Source organism: Lactuca virosa, chromosome 5, assembly GCF_052849685.1.
Source record: "Lactuca virosa cultivar CGN04683 chromosome 5, Lactuca_virosa_CGN04683_v6, whole genome shotgun sequence".
NCBI classification, from domain to species: Eukaryota; Viridiplantae; Streptophyta; class Magnoliopsida; order Asterales; family Asteraceae; genus Lactuca; species Lactuca virosa.
The window spans coordinates 49,503,255-49,524,640 of record NC_136430.1 but is presented as its reverse complement, the minus strand read 5'-3'; positions in this window follow the sequence as shown (position 1 = coordinate 49,524,640).

The following is a 21,386-nucleotide window of genomic DNA, read 5'->3' as shown; positions in this document are numbered from 1 at the left end:
CCATTGATTCACAGGGCAGCTGTTTCCGGTCAGTTGACCCACTTTGCTCCCACCGTCTTGGGCCGGCCCTGGGAAACATTGCCATTCCTCTGCCTTCCCTGCACTTTATTCCATTTAAATTCCTCTATTCCTTCTTCTGTTGCTGCGAAGAACGAGGGCGTGTCTGGAGAAAGAAACTCTCTCTCACTTTAATGTTTGCCTCGCAATCTAACTAATCTCACTTCAACACATTAAAGGAGGTTATCCCTCTCTGATCCTCGTGCCCTTAATTTCTCTGGTTCCCTATCTTTATTACATATAAAGATTTCATATCTACACACGCCGCAACAGTTATAAGGATCAACATTATGTTAATTAACTCAGGGGTTTGCCGACAATACGTGTTTCTGAACCGAGGGGGTTGAATTGGTTTCGAGTAGATTTCAGTCTGCATGAATTGGTAGGGAGAACAAATGAGGGATGCAAATTCCAAAAGCAACAAGGTTTTAATTTTACTTGATTGTTTGTTCTAATTCATTCATAAGATGAACTTGTTCGAGTTTAATTCTTCTTTTACTGTATGGGTTTTTGTGACTGATCGTTGTTTTTCTCGTCTTTGAAGTTATCTTGGTCGAAGAAACTAGTCTGAAAGTGGTTCAATATAAAGAGCAAAACCGATGAATCTCAGGCCGATAATGTTGTTTGTGGAGGTATGTATCTAATAGCATACCTCTGGCGAAATATTTTCAAACAAAGTCACCAATTTTGTTGTTTTTTATTTGCACACCAACTGTTTGTTTCAATTCATCATCCAAAATTTCGGTAATCATTTCATGTTTAAGAAAAGTGAAGCAGGTATCTGTTTCAATTTCACTAATTTGGTAACTGAAAAGCTTCATACTATATGATCACAGGCAGCTTTTATGAGAGGGAACCCCCTGCAATCAAGAAAACCAAAACAGGTAAAAAAAATCTCAACATACTTTTTTTTTTCAGCTACATGGAACGTAGGAGGAAAATCCCCTTCCAACAAAATGAATCTTGGTGACATTCCAATTCTATTGGAATGAAATCATGAATTCCAATTTAGTTGGAATGGAAAAGGGAGAGGCTGTTGGTCTCTTGATGTTCTTGGCAGAAATGAAAGAAGAAGAAGAAGAGAAAGGAGCTGCTGATCTCTTCTGTTTGCACTATAAAACATCCACTTCGGTGGTGTGTTCTTGACTGAAAACGAAGAAGAGAGGGAATGCAGGGGTGATTTTTCTTTTTTGTATTAAATATTGATTGTGAATCGATGCAGAAAAGAATAGAGAATGGAAGAGTGTTTATGTAGATGATTCAATGGATGATATGGGTGAGATTCCAATTCTATTGGAATGAAATCACGAATTCCAATTCTGTTGGAATGGAAAGACGAATTCCAATTCTGTTGGAATCACAGAAGTTGATGCTTGAAGAACATACCACAAATTTGAAACGGACCACATTATTCTTTTAGAATGTAGTAGTCGTTGTTAGATTTTGATATTTTCTTTCCCATTTTGATTGTTTTTTAGTTTTATTCCTTAACAATAAATTTAATTCTTAACAATTGTTACCCGTATTCTATAAGAAATAATGTATATTTTGTTTTTATTCTTCAAGGATTTGTTATTCTACAAGAAGTTTTTAAATTCATGATCAAGAATTAGGTTCAAGAATATTTTTATTATTTATGGTTCAAGAATATTTTTATTTTTGAATATACTCATGAACATATTCTGTCCGAATGTCCGAATTAAAAAAATTATAATACGTAAAATCGGATTTTTAAAATTAATAGAATATATGATCCCTTAAAAAATACAATTTTCCTTTATTAAATCAATATTAATTGACTAAATTACCCTTGTAATTAATTAAGATGATATTTTCAATTATATTTAATTCAATAATATATATTAATCACTTTCTTAAAATAAGTAAATTTGATTGGCCCACATTTATGTATACAATAACACAATAATTACTTTGAATAGAATAACCTAGGCCTATATAGGCCTATATATATATATATATATATATATATATATATATATATATATATATATATATATATATATATATATATATATATATATATAAGAGGGAGAGCGACTTAAGATCGTTTGGATTTATAAATTCATAAAATCCAAGAAAAAATTATGATTTCTTTCAAAATAACGTTTCTTGAGACCAGAGGGTTTTGTTGTTGGTTTTTAAGCATTTTTTAAAAAACAAATTAAAAAAAATGTTTACTTAAAAAATATCATATATACAAATGTTGATGTGCATATATACACATCAAAAATTTGCAAATATGCATATTTAAAAAAAAAATTGAAAAAATCAACGAATTACCCTCTTACTTAGCGTTTTAATGATTGGTAAAATCAAATTTGAAAAAGGAATTTGGAAATATGGTTTTCAAAAAAGTTTATAAATCTTTGAGTTTTCAGCTCTCTTTTATATATATATATATATATATATATATATATATATATATATATATATATATATATATATAATATTTTGAATACAAAATTATACAATTTCTTGTTTAAAGAATGGTATAATTATAGTTGTATGGATTCTTAAGTATTAAGTTAAATTAAAGTTTTATTGACACCGTATATTGTTCTAAACTTATTCTTGTATAATGGTTAACAAATAATATAGTTTTAACTAAAAGCAGTGTCATAAAAATCTCGAATAGGTCCCGATTAATCTTAGATTTATCCCTAAGCACTATCCAACCCGATTAAAAGACGCCTCACGATTAATTTCTACATACACTATGAGCGAAGTAGGAGCAAACGATAAAATTTTAACTCTTTTAAAAAGTTCTATCTTTAATAGAAACTATTTGATGAATTATTAATGGTGTATTAGTGGTATTTACGAAGTATGTCATGATATTAGACATATTTTTTTTTTAAATTCAAAGAATTATCAATTTAGGGTCCCAGATTAATCTTCGTCTTATAAATCAATCCCTTAACCTCAGTCGACCGACTACCTAACGTCAAACGTTTTTTACAACCTTGACTAGTAGTATATTGATGTGATATTGGACTTCCTGTAAGCTTCTTCGATCGCTTAGTTAGGCTTCAGTTCCAGTGGAGATCTATCATCACAACAAGAGAAACAAGCCGTCAGCCGATCTCCAAGACGAGGTCCCGGGAGAGTGCTTTGTCGGTCAAGTCATTCTCTGAGAGAGATGAAGTGTGTTTTTGGCATAAGGCTTAGAGAGTGAGGATTCGATCACCTTTACCGTTAGAGGCACATGGCCTTTTATAGTTAGGATCTGGGCACGAATCCCGCTCGTGGAGACAGGAGTGTCAAACCCCGATCGGGACAGAGGCGCTAATTTGTAGATCATACATTTGTCCTATGTTTGTGCTGTGATTGGCTTAGCCATGATAGTTGTGTGTACACCTTCACTGCAGTTAACATGCGCTAGTCTTCCGTCTGTCAACTTTCCCAAGTAAGTTTCGAGGTGGATTTTAGATATCGAAGGATAGTCCGTTCCAGGCTGGAATAGGCGTTGTCACACCCCAAAACCGGAACGGCGGAATCGTTCGGGGGTGGAGGACGTCATGTTTAGTATCACGAGATATGTATATGGTAAGCAAGTAATGAACAACCATTTCATTTCGAAAGAAAGTGTTTACAATGTGTGTGTTCACAAAACATAGAATTCATAAACAAATAACAAAACAAGACTTGAAGCTATAATGCTCCATCTTGTGAATTCCCAGCACGAGCACCTGCCTAATAGTCTCCTGAGAATACAAGTTATTTGAAAGAGTTGATCAGCAATTAATCTGGTGAGTTCATAAGATTTTAGTGATGTGAGTAAGTTGTAAAGTGTTGTTGAAAATGTAGATGTAAAATGGTGTTGAAAATGTAGTTGTAAAATGTTGTAAGTAGTAAGTTCTGTTTTGAAAAGCTCGCCTGTTCCTCTAGAAAATCCTATATTTCCTACTTTGATGGAAGCTTAAGTAAAATGACACTACAACCCGTTCTATGGGTACTAAGTGGGTACAAGTTATATAAGACTCAGAGTAAACAACCAATCGATTGTGCGCATCTGCCCTAAGCTCACAACCAAACAAGGAACACAAATTAAGGCGGATAACACACATCCCATTGGTTGTTAGATCTTTGTCATATATAACCCTGGTGTATTCACTTGTTACTCATGGAGTTAATTGTAATGGTTCCTTTATATCTAATGAAAAGTTCTTTAAGAAAACCCTTATTTCTTATAATGAAATGGTGACCACAATGACTACTTTTATAATAGCTTAGTTTATACTGATATATATAATCTAATATCGGATAGAAAGTTAATTGAGTGAATCTGCCCTAAGCCCACAACCAAACAAGGAACAGGAAGTAAGGCGGAAAGCACACATCCAACTACCTATTGGGTATTAGTTTTATATATAAACATGATGTATAAACTAAGGTATTATAGAGTTACTCACCTAAGGTCCTTTAAATTGTACTGGTTTAATAAAATGGATTAAACCCTTTACTGGGAAGTTTCTAGTTTTGTATACCAAAAGTACTGATTTTGGAAAGTATGTTTTGTACTAGAAAAACTATGCTTTGACTCTGTGTCCTATGACCTGACCCATACATGGTACCCTTATGATGACCTAATGTATACTAAGCATACGTATATATAGAATCGAATAGAAAATAGATTGGGTGAATTCGTTCCAAGCCCACAACCAAACAAGGAACATGAAATGAAGCGGAGAGCACACATCCTATTACCTGTCGGATCCTATTGGTATATATATATCCTATGATGTATACATTAAGGAATCATAAGACTAGCATTATGGTCCTTTCTTTTAAACGTAGCCTTCTACCAAGGCATCTTCTGTTAAACATAGCCTTCTACCAAGACATCTACTATTATGTGCTAGACTCGACTGTTTTGTTCGTCGATTGTAAAAATGTATGTTTTCCCTAGTTTATAACTATCTTAACTGGAAATAGTTTGAGTTTGACTTTCAAGTGGTTCTGTCACTTTATGAAAGTAATGGGAAATGTAAGTACACAGTTGTCGTTTATAATGACACGCGGATGTACTGATGACCTAAAAACATGTTTGTTTTACTACGGTCATAATGTGAAGGCTAGAACCCCTACTAAACGCTCTCCATGTCAAGAGATTAAGGGAACCAAACGCGACCTCTGCAAATTCTTGCAGGCCGTGTAGTTCACATTAAGGTTATATGATCATGTATACCTAATATAACTATCACCTTTTGTTTAATACAATGAGTTACTGATCAATTGGTATAATTAGATCCTGTGTGTGTGTTCTCATGCTATAGCAACCTAACTTGTTTGTTTTGTACTGTATATTGTACGTTCTGTTTTGTTTCTCATAATTGTGTGTTCTCTCTGTATGGTATTGTTTGTTTCTCTTCACTGTATGTTCTGTATGGTATTGTTTGATTCTCTTCACTGTATGTTCTGACTCTTTGTGTGCTTCATTGTTCTAGAAGTAATGAATAGCATTCTCCTAAACTATGCCTATTATAGTTTACTAATGTTCTACTTGGGCTGTTATTGAAAAGACTCGTTTATCTACTAAGTTATGCTTGTACTTTAAAAATGGAGTTTTGTATAACTATAAAGTAACATAACTTTAAAAGAGTTTTTGAAATGGTTTTACTACTTATAAATGACATAAGTAACATTTTGAAAGATGTTTATAACAAACATTTACACAATTATCATTGTGTTCAACTTATATTCCCCCCCTTAAAACAGTTAAAACAGTTAAAAGATTCATTATGGGGTATAAACTCACCTGACGTGGGTGATTCACACGGGTATGCGTGTAAGGATGAGAAGTTCTACGAATGAAGTCCCGAGACACAATAAGTCCTAAATGACATATAAGGACACATATTGACATGAATATAGTGTTTATAAACAACTATATTAAAGGAAACACCTTCCGGGACTAAGAAACACCTTGACCAAGTGTTGGAATCACATCTGATTCATCAAAGGAAGGTAGAATGGCACTCACATGAGTTTACGGTCATGGTTTTACGGCCCATGGGAGTTTACGGCCGTAAACTCATGGTCAAACATGCTAAAGTGTTGGTTTGAATGCTAGGGAACTTTAAGGGCTTTTGCTCTACACTTATATGAAGAAGACCACCTCAAATGAGGCTTTTGATGAGTTTACGGCCCAAAGGAGTTTACGGCGGTAAACTCATGGTCATTATGGATTTGAGTGAAGTTTAAGGTCCTTCATACATCAAGGAATGGTTCTGGATCACTAGCTTTGCATCTTATAGGGTTTATGGCCAATACATGCTTCAACATTGAGTTTACGGTCAAGGAAGATCTTGGACCGTAAACTCATGATCTTCATGGGAAAAGGCATGTTTCAAGTCTCTAAGCATGGATACTAACTAGATATGAAGTATAAGAAGAGTAATTACGATCTAGAAGCTTGAAAATATCGATATTGGCCAAGAACACTAGTGCGTGTTCTTGGTGTTTTTGGTGAAACTTGAAAATCTAAGAAAACATGATTTCCATGGATGAATCATGAGGATGAAGCTAGTTAAGGATTAACAACTAACTAGAGAAAGAACACTTACAATTTTTGAAGATCAAGTATGAAGATCGGGATGATACTTGAGAGAAAACTCATGTGTTCTTGAGGTGAAAGTGAAAGAATGAAGAAAAGTGAAGGAAATGAACTTATATGGAGGAGTTTACGGCCTACATGAGTTTACGGCCGTTAACTCCATGTTTACGGTCGTAAACTCCATAGGATGGAGTTTAGGGCTTGAATCTTGTACTGTGGCCTTTAGCAGATAAAATCCAACACTTATTCCTTAAGTGTACTAGGCTAAAACTCCTTCGAAAAACCTTTAACAAGGCTATAACTCATTACCAATGAGTTTGACTCTCCGTTGAGTGGTTTGACTGGGTCTTAAAACCAAAAATTTTCCGGGTTGTCACATCATCCCCTCGTTAGATGGAATTTCGTCCCGAAATTAGCTTTCTTAGCATTACTACTAGGGTTGCGCTCCTCTGATTGGCAGAATACTTACTCGTAGACCTGGCAACCTTGCCCTGGTGTTCCTGATAGGATTCGTACTTGGTCCATCTATCATTACCTCGTGAATACAAGTCGTATATAATTAGGGTTAGTAAGACGGTCGGATGTGCGACTCTGCCGCAGGTCCACAACCAAACAAGGAACATGAGATAGGGCGGAAACACACATACTAAATCTGCGTAATCATAATCATATACGACCCTCGCGTATACACTGAAATGTGATAGGTGGGTTGTATTCGTCCATCGTCTCTGTGCTTGAACTTGGTCTTTTGGACGAGTGGTATTTCGTGAAGTCTGCGAACATCTGACGATAAGGTTTCGGAGGACAAAGTACTCTTCTCACGAGTACTTCGAGGTTTAGGAAACGAAAGATAAAATCGAGGTTTAGGTCGGACTTTCGATACGAATGACGAAAGTTTCGAGAACTTGCCGATCGAGGCGATAGAAACATATGAACTCAGTATGGTGAGGACCACGCCAACTAATGACGAACGAAAGCAACGAACTCTTTACTGAACAAAGTTTTTGGTCAGATGAAAGAAACGTTTGATATACAATGGTGTATCCCTTATATGGTTGATACTGTACTCCTAGTATGTTCGAAAATGTACTCTTTGATGTTAACACTCCTACGTATCGTACCGCTATGTGCGCATACCTACAAATGGAAGTGCTTTACTAACTGGTGGGGATACTTTATATCATAATCCTCCTTGGTACCACTACAATCTCCTGCCATGTACAAGTTATGATTATTTAAGATGAACCAGGCAGTCGACTGAGTAACTCTGCCTCAAATCCTCAACCGATTAAGGAATGGGGACCTAAGCGGAGTCACTCACTCTAAGTCTGCAACATCTTAGTTGTGCACAACCCTGATGTATACGGTAAGCCATAATAGCTTCTCTAAGGGATCTTTTAGTTCTCTTGAATAGTGTGACCTATTTCAACATGTGGGTTATTATAATTACTTTTAGGTGTTATCCCCAAATTTTAATCTTATATGAATATAAATTAATTTTAAAAGTAATTACTATTTCGAAAAGGTACCGCTACTCGTCGACGACTCCGGGGTAGATTCTCCTGCGGTGATCATCAGAATGCGTCCATCCGCGTCTGAGTTTCTTATTATTGGGCAGTCCCTCTGACGGTGTCCAGTCTCACCACAGCCATAACATGCTTGGTTTTCTTCAGCTCCGGGGACTTGGGAGATCGGTTGAGCCGGTGCCCTACAGAAACGGACTGTGTGTCCCTTTCTGTGGCAGTTCAGACACTGCATTTCCTGTCATACTTCGGTGTGGTGAAGGTTGAACTTTCCACACTTCGGGAGGGTTCCAGCATATCGACTGGCAGGTGCTGGAGCAGTAGGCGTTGTAGCGGCGTACATAGCACTCGTTCGTTGCTCTTGCGGGGTGTCTTGTGTTGTTCGCTTCTTCTTCCTCTTGTTCCCCGACTTCTGATTATAGTCCTCTTCCCTCGATGGCTCGGGAATAGGGACTTTTACACCATGGCGGACTCCATGGTCGATGAGTCGCTGAGCCAGGCGTTTAGCACTATTGAATGTGGCTGGCTTAGAAGACAACACATTTCCTTGGGTCGGAGCAGTCAGACCCCAAATGTATCTTTCTATCTTCTTGCTCTCCGGGTTAACCATCCCGGGGCATAGAGCTGCTAGCTCGCTGAACGGGTCAGTGTAGGTCACTATGTCTGAGCCAACCGTAGTGAGATCCCACAGCTCCTGTTCCAGTTTTTGAATTTCGCCTAACGGGCAGTATTCCTCCCGCATTAACTCTTTTAGGTTTTCCCAACCTATTGAGTTAGCCACTGATAGGGTCAGTGACTTAACATGGCTGTTCCACCGTGTTAGGGCCTTGTCAGAGAAGGTGCAGGCAGCAAACTTCACTTTGCTTCCTTCTGGGCATAAACAGATCTCAAAGATCGACTCTGTTTTCTCGAACCATTGTATGAGGGCAATGACTCCTTCAGTTCCATTAAAGGACAATGACTGGCAATTGGTGAAGTCCTTGTAGGAGAACTCTCTCGAGGGTACGAGGACCTCACCTCGAGTAGAATCAGTAGGCGTTCCACCTCCGCTGGTACTGATGGTGTGATATTGAGCCATGGCTGTTGCCACAGCCGCGGCCACTGCAGCGTTTATAGCTGCCATATCTATTTGCGAAGGAGGCGGCGTTGGAGTTATCGGAGTAGTGCATCTGTTAGACCTGCGAGGAGGCATCTTTGCTATAGGAATACAAAGACGAGACAAAATAAGTCTAAAGCAATGGACACAAGCCGAAAGCTGAAAAGACAAGGTTATTCTAGTTCTGGATGTATCGGGTCCTGACTTCCACAGGGTTCTAGAAACAATTCATAAAAGAGTCTATACCTAATAAACTCTATGGATTTGAAATAACTATCCTCGAATGAATATCTGTTTCCTGAATAACTGTTACCAGCTGCATGTAAGAAAATAATCCTTAACATAAAATGTGAGAAGTGTTTCCACTCGCTCAATAATTTAACAAGGTTATTATTTATTAGTGTGACGTGTAAGACGTTTTGGTTACTTCGGCTGATCTCTCCTTGAAACTTCTCATGAACTTGTTCTTGTTCCTCCTAGACTCTTCTGTTGTCCACTATGAGGAAGTGGTTACATCTATCTGGGCTTGTCGTGCGAGAATGAAAGTGACTAAAGAATCTATGAGCTTTAAGGTAACTCTATGGGGTGATCCTTACGGGGTCCTCCTATAATTGTACAATGTATACAAGTTTGTATATAATTGAAGATTAAATAGACCTTCGAATAAGTGATCCTACTCCAAAACTACACCCTTAAGAGGAATGGATAGCGAAGCGTAGACCACAGATTCTAAGTCTATAAGATCTTAATTATATATAAAAACTTTAGGAATATACATTGTAAGATTATTGACCTATCCTTAAGGGTCTTTTAAGTTATCACATAAGTTATTTATATGGACTAAAATACTCCTATAGTATTTTAACGTAATGTACTGGTTATGTTCCTAACTTGTTTTTGTATCATAGAATACTCCTATAGTATTCTAAATCTAATGTACTTGTTCTGGTGTTCTCTTGACTGGTGTTCAGGTAAGTTTTAACACTGTTGCAACACCACATCATTCCCAAACACATGTCGGTCACATCTCGAATAAATATAGTTGATCAGGCTATATTGATCCTAGCTATGATTACATAACTGTTCAGGTTGACGATAGTGCCCAACCTTTAAATACTTTTAGTTCTGTTCTCCTCGTGACACTAGTTCTATTATGCACATGTATAAGCAAGTAGGTATATTTTTATAACATATAGGTATACTCTAAAAATATATCATTATCCAGAGCACTTAAGCCCCATTGTATTTATAGTTGTATATCTTTTATCGGTTGATATACTTAGTTCACTATAAACAATGCTCTGATACCAATCTGTCACACCCCAAAACCGGAACGGCAGAATCGTCCGGGGGTGGAGGACGTCATGTTTAGTATCACGAGATATGTATATGGTAAGCAAGTAATGAACAATCATTTCATTTCGAAAGAAAGTGTTTACAATGTGTGTGTTCACAAAACATAGAATTCATAAACAAATAACAAAACAAGACTTGAAGCTATAATGCTCCATCTTCTGAATTCCCAGCACGAGCACCTGTCTAATAGTCTCCTGAGAATACAAGTTATTTCAAAGAGTTGATCAGCAATTAAGCTGGTGAGTTCATAAGATTTTAGTGATGTGAGTAAGTTGTAAAGTGTTGTTGAAAATGTAGATGTAAAATGGTGTTGAAAATGTATTGTAACATGTAGTTGTAAAATGTTGTAAGTAGTAAGTTCTGTTTTGAAAAGCTCGCCTGTTCCTCTAGAAAATCCTATATTTCCTACTTTGATGGAAGTTTAAGTAAAATGACACTACAACCCATTCTATGGGTACTAAGTGGGTACAAGTGATATAAGACTCAGAGTAAACAAACAATCGATTGTGCGCATCTGCCCTAAGCTCACAACCAAACAAGGAACAGAAATTAAGGCGGATAGCACACATCCCATTGGTTGTTAGATCTTTGTCATATATAACCCTGGTGTATTCACTTGTTACTCATGGAGTTAATTGTAATGGTTCCTTTATATCTAATGAAAAGTTCTTTAAGAAAACCCTTATTTCTTATAATGAAATGGTGACCACAATGACTACTTTTATAATAGCTTAGTTTATACTGATATATATAATCTAATATCGGATAGAAAGTTAATTGAGTGAATCTGCCCTAAGCCCACAACCAAACAAGGAACAGGAAGTAAGGCGGAAAGCACACATCCAACTACCTATTGGGTATTAGTTTTATATATAAACATGATGTATAAACTAAGGTATTATAGAGTTACTCACCTAAGGTCCTTTAAATTGTACTGGTTTAATAAAATGGATTAAACCCTTTACTGGGAAGTTTCTAGTTTTGTATACCAAAAGTACTGATTTTGGAAAGTATGTTTTGTACTAGAAAAACTGTGCTTTGACTCTGTGTCCTATGACCTGACCCATACCTGGTACCCTTATGATGACCTAATGTATACTAAGCATACGTATATATAGAATCGAATAGAAAATAGATTGGGTGAATTCGTTCCAAGCCCATAACCAAACAAGGAACAGGAAATGAAGCGGAGAGCACACATCCTATTACCTGTCGGATCCTGTTGGTATATATATATCCTATGATGTATACATTAAGGAATCATAAGACTAGCATTATGGTCCTTCCTTTTAAACGTAGCCTTCCACCAAGGCATCTTCTGTTAAACGTAGCCTTCTACCAAGGCATCTACTGTTATGTGCTAGACTCGACTGTTCTGTTCATCGATTGTAAAAATGTATGTTTTCCCTAGTTTATAACTATCTTAACTGGAAAATAGTCTGAGTTTGACTTTCAAGTGGTTCTGTCACTTTATGAAAGTAATGGGAAATGTAAGTACACAGTTGTCATTTATAATGACATGCGGATGTACTGATGACCTAAAAACATGTTTGTTTTACTACGGTCATAATGTGAAGGCTAGAACCCCTACTAAACGCTCTCCATGTCAAGAGATTAAGGGAACCAAACGCGACCTCTGCAAATTCTTGCAGGCCGTGTAGTTCACATTAAGGTTATATGATCATGTATACCTAATATAACTATCACCTTTTGTTTAAAACAATGAGTTAGTGATCAATTGGTATAATTAGATCCTGTGTGTGTGTTCTCATGCTATAGCAACCTAACTTGTTTGTTTTGTACTGTATATTGTACGTTGTGTTTTGTTTCTCATAATTGTGTGTTCTCTCTGTATGATATTGTTTGTTTCTCTTCACTGTATGTTCTGTATGGTATTGTTTGATTCTCTTCACTGTATGTTCTGACTCTTTGTGTGCTTCATTGTACTAGAAGTAATGAATAGCATTCTCCTAAACTATGCCTATTATAGTTTACTAATGTTCTACTTGGGCTGTTATTGAAAAGACTCGTTTATCTACTAAGTTATGCTTGTACTTTAAAAACGGAGTTTTGTATAACTATAAAGTAACATAACTTTAAAAGAGTTTTTGAAATGTTTTTACTACTTATAAATGACATAAGTAACATTTTGAAAGATGTTTATATCAAACATTTACACAATTATCATTGTGTTCAACTTACATTCCCCCCTTAAAACAGTTAAAACAGTTAAAAGATTCATTATGGGGTATGAACTCACCTGACATGGGTGATTCACACGGGTATGCGTGTAAGGATGAGAAGTTCCACGAATGAAGTCCCGAGACACAATAAGTCCTAAATAACATATAAGGACACATATTGACATCAATATAGTATTTATAAACAACTATATTAAAGGAAACACCTTCCGGGACTAGGAAACACCTTGACCAAGTGTTGGAATCACATGTGATTCATCAAAGGAAGGTAGAATGGCACTCACATGAGTTTATGGTCATGGGTTTACGGCCCATGGGAGTTTACGGCCGTTAACTCATGGTCAAACATGCTAAAGTGTTGGTTTGAATGCTAGGGAACTTTAAGGACTTTTACTCTACACTTGTATGAAGAAGACCACCTCAAATGAGGCTTTTGATGAGTTTACGGCCCAAAGGAGTTTACGGTGGTAAACTCATGGTCATTATGGATTTGAGTGAAGTTTAAGGTCCTTCATACATCAAGGAAGGGTTCTGGATCACTAGCTTTGCATCTTATAGGGTTTATGGCCAATACATGCTTCAACATTGAGTTTACGGTCAAGGAAGATCTTGGACCGTAAACTCATGATCTTCATGGGAAAAGGCATGTTTCAAGTCTCTAAGGATGGATACTAACTAGATATGAAGTATAAGGAAGAGTACTTACGATCTAGAAGCTTGAAAAGATCGATATTATCCAAGAACACTAGTGTGTGTTCTTGGTGAAACTTGAAAATCTAAGAAAACATGATTTCCATGGATGAATCATGAGGATGAAGCTAGTTAAGAAGGATTAACAACTAACTAGAGAAAGAACGCTTACGATTTTTGAAGATCAAGTATGAAGATCGGGATGATACTTGAGAGTAAACTCATGTGTTCTTGAGGTGAAAGTGAAAGAATGAAGAAAAGTGAAGGAAATGAACTTATATAGAGGAGTTTACGGCCTACATGAGTTTACGACCGTAAACTCCATGTTTACGGTCGTAAACTCCATAGGATGGAGTTTAGGGCTTGAATCTTGTACTGTGGCCTTTAGCAGATAAAATCCAACACTTATTCCTTAAGTGTACTAGGCTAAAACTCCTTAGAAAAACCTTTAACAAGGCTAGAACTCATTACCAATGAGTTTGACTCTCCGTTGAGTGGTTTGACTGGGTCTTAAAACCAAAAATTTTCCGGGTTGTCACAGGCGTTGGGCGGTAAGGATGACCGGCTGGCTAGGCCATGTGGCAAGCACCTTTGGCATCTTTGGCATGTCTAGGAGGCACGCTATCAAGTATCCCTAGTCTTATTCATTGTGACGTATGCATGTTCAGTTGCAATGAAGCAGACTAGCCTTTAATGACATGTCTCGTCTTGCTTGGTTGTTGTATTTTCGGCTACACGTCACATCGGTTCCAAATTTTGACATCAGCCATCATCATTAGGGTTTTCGAATTTCCCACCCATCAATGCTTTTTATGGTTTCCACCTCTTCAATTTTCATTATTCTTATTCTCCTTCTTGTTTTCCTATGATTTTACTCTGTCACACCCCCAAACCAGAATGGCGGAAACGTTCGGGGGCGGAGGACGTCATGTACAGTATCACAATAATTGTATAATAGGAATCAAAGAAAACACAACCATTACATTGATAAGGTAAAGTATTTACATCTGTTCAATACATAGTTTATATGACATCACAATGTATAGCAAAAGTATTAAAAGACGCGACTCTAAAAGCTCCGTCTTCTAAAAATCTGTGAGTGTACCTGCCTTATCGGTTCCCTGAGAATACAAGTGATTTTGAAAGTGTATCAACATTTAAGTTGGTGAGTTCGTAAGTATGTTTTAGTGAAGGAAAACTTGTCTTTGTACTATGAAATTGCTTGTATGTTTCTCTAGAAAATCCAGTATTTTGTATAGTGAATGTAATGTAGTCTTGTATGTTCCTTGTAAATGTATACTGTATTAGCGTACTCTATACTAGAAAACATTGTATTGCATCTGTATTTGTATGAAAACCTTTGTATGTATACCTGGATACCACCAATTATGGTGAAAGTAGTGTACTATAATAGCGTTTGTATGAAAACCTTAGTATGAATGCCTGATTATCACCAACTGTAGTGTAAAGTAGTGTATCATAGAGTACTGTAGTTTTATTAAATTAAATAAAACCGCTGAAGTGGTGTTAATCTTGTAAACATATGTGTTAGTTATACTGTTGTGAGTTTCATATAACCATGCTTGATATGAGCTAGTGACCTCTAAGACGTTCTCCAGGCGTCTGAAAGTTATGATATTTGTCACCCCAGGCCTGCCGGCCTAACTGTAGCAAGCAGTTCAGGTGTGGGATTGTCAGTCCCGTATAGATCTATACACAAATGTCACGCTCTCCCTCCAGGAGACTCTGGTTATACTGTATAGGATTTAGTTCCGTACCCTGATGGATACTGGTGAAGTAGTGCCCTACAACCCTGTATTAACTAGTTTACATGTAGTGTCGTAGTGTTGTAATGTTCTCTTGTATTAGAAACTATATGTATTGTCATGTAATAATGTAACTTATAGTGTAAAATAATCATACTTCAATAATTATTTTAGTAGTGTATACTTGTGTCAATGTATCAGAGTAGTGTTTCCCAAACTATACCTATTATAGTTTCGTTTATATGTTATTGTTTCGTGTATCGTACTTAGCGAAGTAGCGTAGTGAATCTCAAATTATACCGATTATAGTCTAACTGTAATGTTCTATAGTGTAATGAAAACATTTGCAATTTAATTGTATGAACGCAATATACCCTTATGCTCGACATATTACAAAAGGGTTAAAAATATATGAAATATTTTTAGGAAGTGTAGGGAATGCTCAGTTTGAAACAATTGCAAAAGTTTTAAAACTAACTAAAAATGTTTGAATAAACACAAAAGTCTTTGTGTTTTACTTGTATTCCCCCCCACCCCCCCCCCCCCCCCCGAAAAATATTAAAAACGTTGAAAATGTAGGGGTATGAACTCACCTCATATGTGCGTTTGAGTTTGAATATCGAGCCGTAGAAACGATCATCGGACTAGCGTATGTGCGAATACGTTATCCTAAAAATAATTATATTCGACGTCGTATTTAAATTAATAATATATTAATTTAAATAATGAGTTAAATACTAAATTAACTATGCAAGGGATATTTACAAAATTAATTGGAATTATTTGGAAATGTTGAAAAGTGTTTTTGGTTGGCAAAAATGGGTTTACGATTGGATTTTAGGAGTTTACGGTTGGATCTTTGGAATTTATGAAGATTTGAAGATCATATAAATATTTGAAGGTGGGTTTGAATGTTCTTGAGGGAAATATGAAGATTTGAAGGAATCTGGACGTAAACTTTTGAAGATTGAGGGAAAAGGGGGTGTTCACGGATGGTAGTTAAGAGGATTTTGGGAGTGGTTCACGGTTGAAAAGATGGGAAATGAATGAAGCACACACACACACACACACACACATATATATATATATATATATATATATATATATATATATATATATATATATATATATATATATATATATATATATATATATATATATATATATATATATATATATATATAGGGAGTGTTTACGGTACATAAATGGGCCATGGCTTCGGGTTCACGGTTCTACACCTTTGGGTTTTCGACCTTAATGGGCTCTGAATTGTGTTTACGGATCAAAGCAACCGTAAACACCCTTTTTGGAGCATGAAAAACCGTAAACACCCTCTTTGGAAATAAACCCAAACCGTAAACAACTAGTTTTAAATTTTCTTGGACCATGAACACCTTTTGGAGTTAATTCCTCGACCGTGAACTCCATTTGGATTTGATTTTATGTTTTAAACCTTAGACTATCCACTTATGTTAAGTAATAATATCATAATTTACCTAAGACTTAGGCTATACTTATTTATTAGCTTATAATTATGCCCTTGAGATAATAGAAGATATATATATATATATATATATATATATATATATATATACATATATATATATATATATATATATATATATATATATATATATATATATATATATATATATACACACACACACACACACATAAGGATCGAAATGTAGTTTTAGACTCTTATTGAATTGAGAATGATGGGTTGTTACAACTCTTTTCTCTATTATGGACTCTCTGATCAGTGCCATTCCAACCCCCGGTCAGTTTTTCGCTCTGCAAGAGAAGTATGGTTTCCACCCGTAGGACAGTGTGGCGTTTCTCGGCGAGCATGCCAATTTTATTAATACTCTGGAGGGGATGATTGGTATATATGTGAAGCAATTCGATGCTGGTATCGTTTCCAATTGTCGGTTTTTTTTCCGAGAAGTTCTACGCACTCATAAAGTTCACATCAATCAGATTGTCCCCAATGGTGTAGAAAAAGTAGTTGCTTTCGAGATGTTATGTCGTACCAATGGAATCAACCCTAACATTTGGGTCTTTCGCCATTTTTTATGTTTTTCTTCTACTTCTTCTGGTGAAAGTTATACCTTCGTTGTCCGTAAGCATAGTTATGTTCTGGTGACTAAGCAGAAAGAAGCTTCCCAAAATGTTAGTGGTCAAGACATGAGTGGTCAAGACGTTGAGGGTCTTACCGAGGCGACTAAGCAAAAAGCATCTTTGCATCCGCGAAGGTTGGATGGGGGGAGTTCTTGTGTCATGAATATTCATACCGAGGTGATTGATATTCCGGATGATGGGAATATGGATAAAACTATTGTTCCAGAGTCTAGTGTGGATTTGAATGTTCCTGGTTTTGAGCCAGGTGTTGTGTTGGAAATTTCAAAGCGTTTGGTAGTTGGAGATGGTGGGGGTAGTCTGAAGGAGGGTTCTCATTTCTTGCATTTTGGTTATGTTGAGTCTTCAGTCCTTGGTGATAGTAGAGTGGAAGGTGCTAGTGCAGTGGAATTTCATCATTCCTGGTCCTTAAAAAATGATTATCATTTGTATTTGTTTAAGTATGTTGTTGATTTTTCTAAGAATGCCCTTCTGCCTGACACACAATCTGAGATGGCCAATTATTCCTTATTTGTTTATGTTGGGTCTTTTCAATTTTCTATTGATCATAGTGCTATTTTCTTTGTTGAAACCGACTTGAGCGATTTTTCACCGTTGACGGTGATCTGGTACGTTTGGTGAAAGAAAATCATGCTCTTCGTTCGAAGAATATTTTGTTGCGGAAAAAGGTTTCTGAGATTGAGGGGGATGTTTCAAGGTTGAATGCTCTTTTTGTTGAGAAGAAAGTGATGGAAGAAAATGTTACTAGTCTTAAGCACGGCAATATAGGATTTTCTATGGTAAACATCATACGTTTTTATAGAAAATATAGGATTTTCCATGGTAAACATCGTACTTTTTAAGGTAAACAGTTTAGATAGTACTTTCTGAAAACAATAGTGTTGTACCAAAAACAACGGTTCACATTTGAGCTAGTGAAACTAGAAACTTATTTATAAAAAGGGTTTTAATACTTCTTATTAAGCCAGCATAACTCAAAGGACCTTTAGTAGTTAATTCTAAAATACCTTAGTTTATAGATCAGGGTTATATATAATTAATATCCGACACGCAATTGGATGTGTGTTTTCCGCCTCATTTCCTGTTCCTTGTTTGGTTGTGGGCTTAGGGCAAATTAACACAATTAACTTTCCGTTCGATATTAGATTATATATAGCTAGTATAAACTAAGTGATTATAGAAGGAACTATTGTGGTTACCATTTTTACTAAAGGAAATATAGTTTTTCTTAAAGAATGTTTTCATCAAATATAAAGGACTATTACAGTTAACTCCGTAAGTACCAAATGAATACGCCAGGGTTATATACAAGGAAGATCTAACAAACAATGGGATGTGTGACTTCCGCCTCATTTCCTGTTCCTTGTTTGGTTGTGGGCTTAGGGCAGATTCACACAATCGATTGTCTGTTTGATCTGGATTGTATATAACTTGTATCCATTTAGTACTCATAGAAGGAATTGTAGAGTCATTTTTACTTTCATTCATCACATCAGAAGATATAGGATTTTCTGGAGGAACAGGAGAACTTTTATAAAAAGAACTCACAACTTAGTTTACATCACTAAAATACTTATGAACTCACCAGCTTAAATGCTGATCTACTCTTTCAAAATAACTTGTATTCTCAGGAAACTAGTAGACAGGTACGCGCGCTGGGATTCAGAAGAAGGAGAATAGTAGCTTCATGTCTTGTTTTGTTATTTATTTTTGAAGTCAATCTTTTGTGAATCACAAACCTTGTAAACACTTTAATATTAATACAATGGTTGTTTGTTACTTTGATTACTATTATGCATGTGTTTTGATACTAAACATGACGTCCTCCGCCCCCGAAAGTTTCCGCCGTTCCGGTTTGGGGGTGTGACAGATTGGTATCAGAGCATTGTTTATAGTGAACTAAGTATATCGACCTATAAAATATATACAACTATAAATGCAATGGGGCTGAAGTGCTCTGAATAAAAGTATATTTTAAAATATAACAATATTCTTATAAAAATATACATACCTTAATACATATATACATACTAGAACAAGTATCACAAGAAGAACAGAACATATGTATTTAAAGGTTGAACACTGTGGTCAAACCTGGATAGTTATGTAATCATATCTGGGATCAATATAGCCTGATCAACTATATTCATTTGAGATATGACCGACATGTGTTTGGGAGTGATGTGGTGTTGCAACAGTCTTAAAACTTACCTAACTCTATACAAAAGGGATTTCTAGATCAGAACATAAAGTTAAAATACTATAGGAGTATTTTATGATACTATAAGACAACAACAAGTTTAAAACATACCAAGTTCGTTACATTAAAATACTATAGGAGTATTTTAGGCACTATAAATAACATATGTGAAAAATTTAAAAGACCCTTCTGATAGGTCTATGATTCCGAAGTGTATACTCCCAAGGTTTTATATAATTGAGATTTTATAGACTTAGAATTTGTGATCTATGCTTCACTTCCGGTTCCTTGTGGTTTTGGATTAAGATCACTTATTCAAAGGTCTATTTAATCTTAAATTATATACAACTTGTATACACTGCACAATTATAGAAGGACCCAGTAAGGATCACCCCATAATGATTCAAGTAATCTCATAGATTCTCTAGACACTTCCATTCTCGCACGACAAACCCAGATAGGTGTAACCACTCCATCATAACAGTCAGCAGAGGAGTCAAGGAGGAACAAAAAGAGATTCAAGAAGAGTTTTCCAAGGAGGGATCAGCTGAAGAAACTAAAACGTCCTATGCGTCACACTAATAAATAATAACCTTGATTGACTTAGTGAGCTAGTGGATACACTGCTCAATTATGTGTTGTGATACTAAACATGACGTCCTCCTCCCCTGAACGTTTCAGCCGTTCTGGTTTGGGGGTGTGACATCAATGTTTTTATTTCGAAAATTGAACCGAAATCAGTCAAGGCGACTATGGAACATCCTGATTGGGTTGTTTCTATGCAATCTGAGCTTGCTGCATTCGAAAGAAACAAGGTATGGGGACCAAAAGATGTTTCAATTGTGGGCTTAATATGGATCTTTAAAAGCAAAACTGATAAAGATGGTAATGTTGTTCGAAACAAAGCTAGGCTTGTAGTTAAAGGTTATTCGCAACAAGAAGGTATAGACTATGAGGAAACCTTCGCCCCTGTCGTAAGACTCGAGACAGTTCAAATATTTTTAGCCTGTGAAGCGCACAAGGATTTTGTTTGTCTACCAGATGGGTGTCAAGTGTGCGTTTCACAATGGTGAACTCGAAGAGACAGTATATGTTGAACAACCTCCAGGTTTTATTAACGAAGAATTTCCTGATCATTGTTATATCTTAGATAAAGTTATTTATGGGTTAAAACAAGCACCAAGAGCATGGTATGCAACTCTTACCAATTTCTTAAAGCAAACGAAATTTAAACAAGGATCAGTTTATCCCACACTCCTTCGAAAGAAAGTTGGGGATCATCTCATGGTTGTTCAAATTTATGTCGATGATATTATTTTTGGCTCTACTGACCCTGCTTTGTCAAGAGAATTCGAAAATTTGATGAAAAACCTGTTTGAGATGAGTATGATGGGGAATATAAATAATTTTCTAGGATTAAACATTCGTCAAAGTAGAGAAGGCATATTCATCAATCAAGAGAAATATACGAGAAATCAGCTGGAAAAATTCAGAATGATGAATAGTACAAAGTTGAGAGTACCGATGGCTGTTGGAACAAGGCTTAGTCCATCACTGGATAAACCAGCTGTAGACCTCACATTGTATGGAAGCATGATAGGTTCGTTACTTTACCTCACGGTAAGCTAACCTGATATTATGTTTTCTGTGTGCAATTGTGCAAGGTACCAATCGAATCGCAGGGAGCCTCATCTAACTGCTGTCAAGAATATATTTCGTTATCTCAAAGCAACAACTTCGTTAGGACTGTGGTATCCTTCGAAGACATGCTTTTTCATACA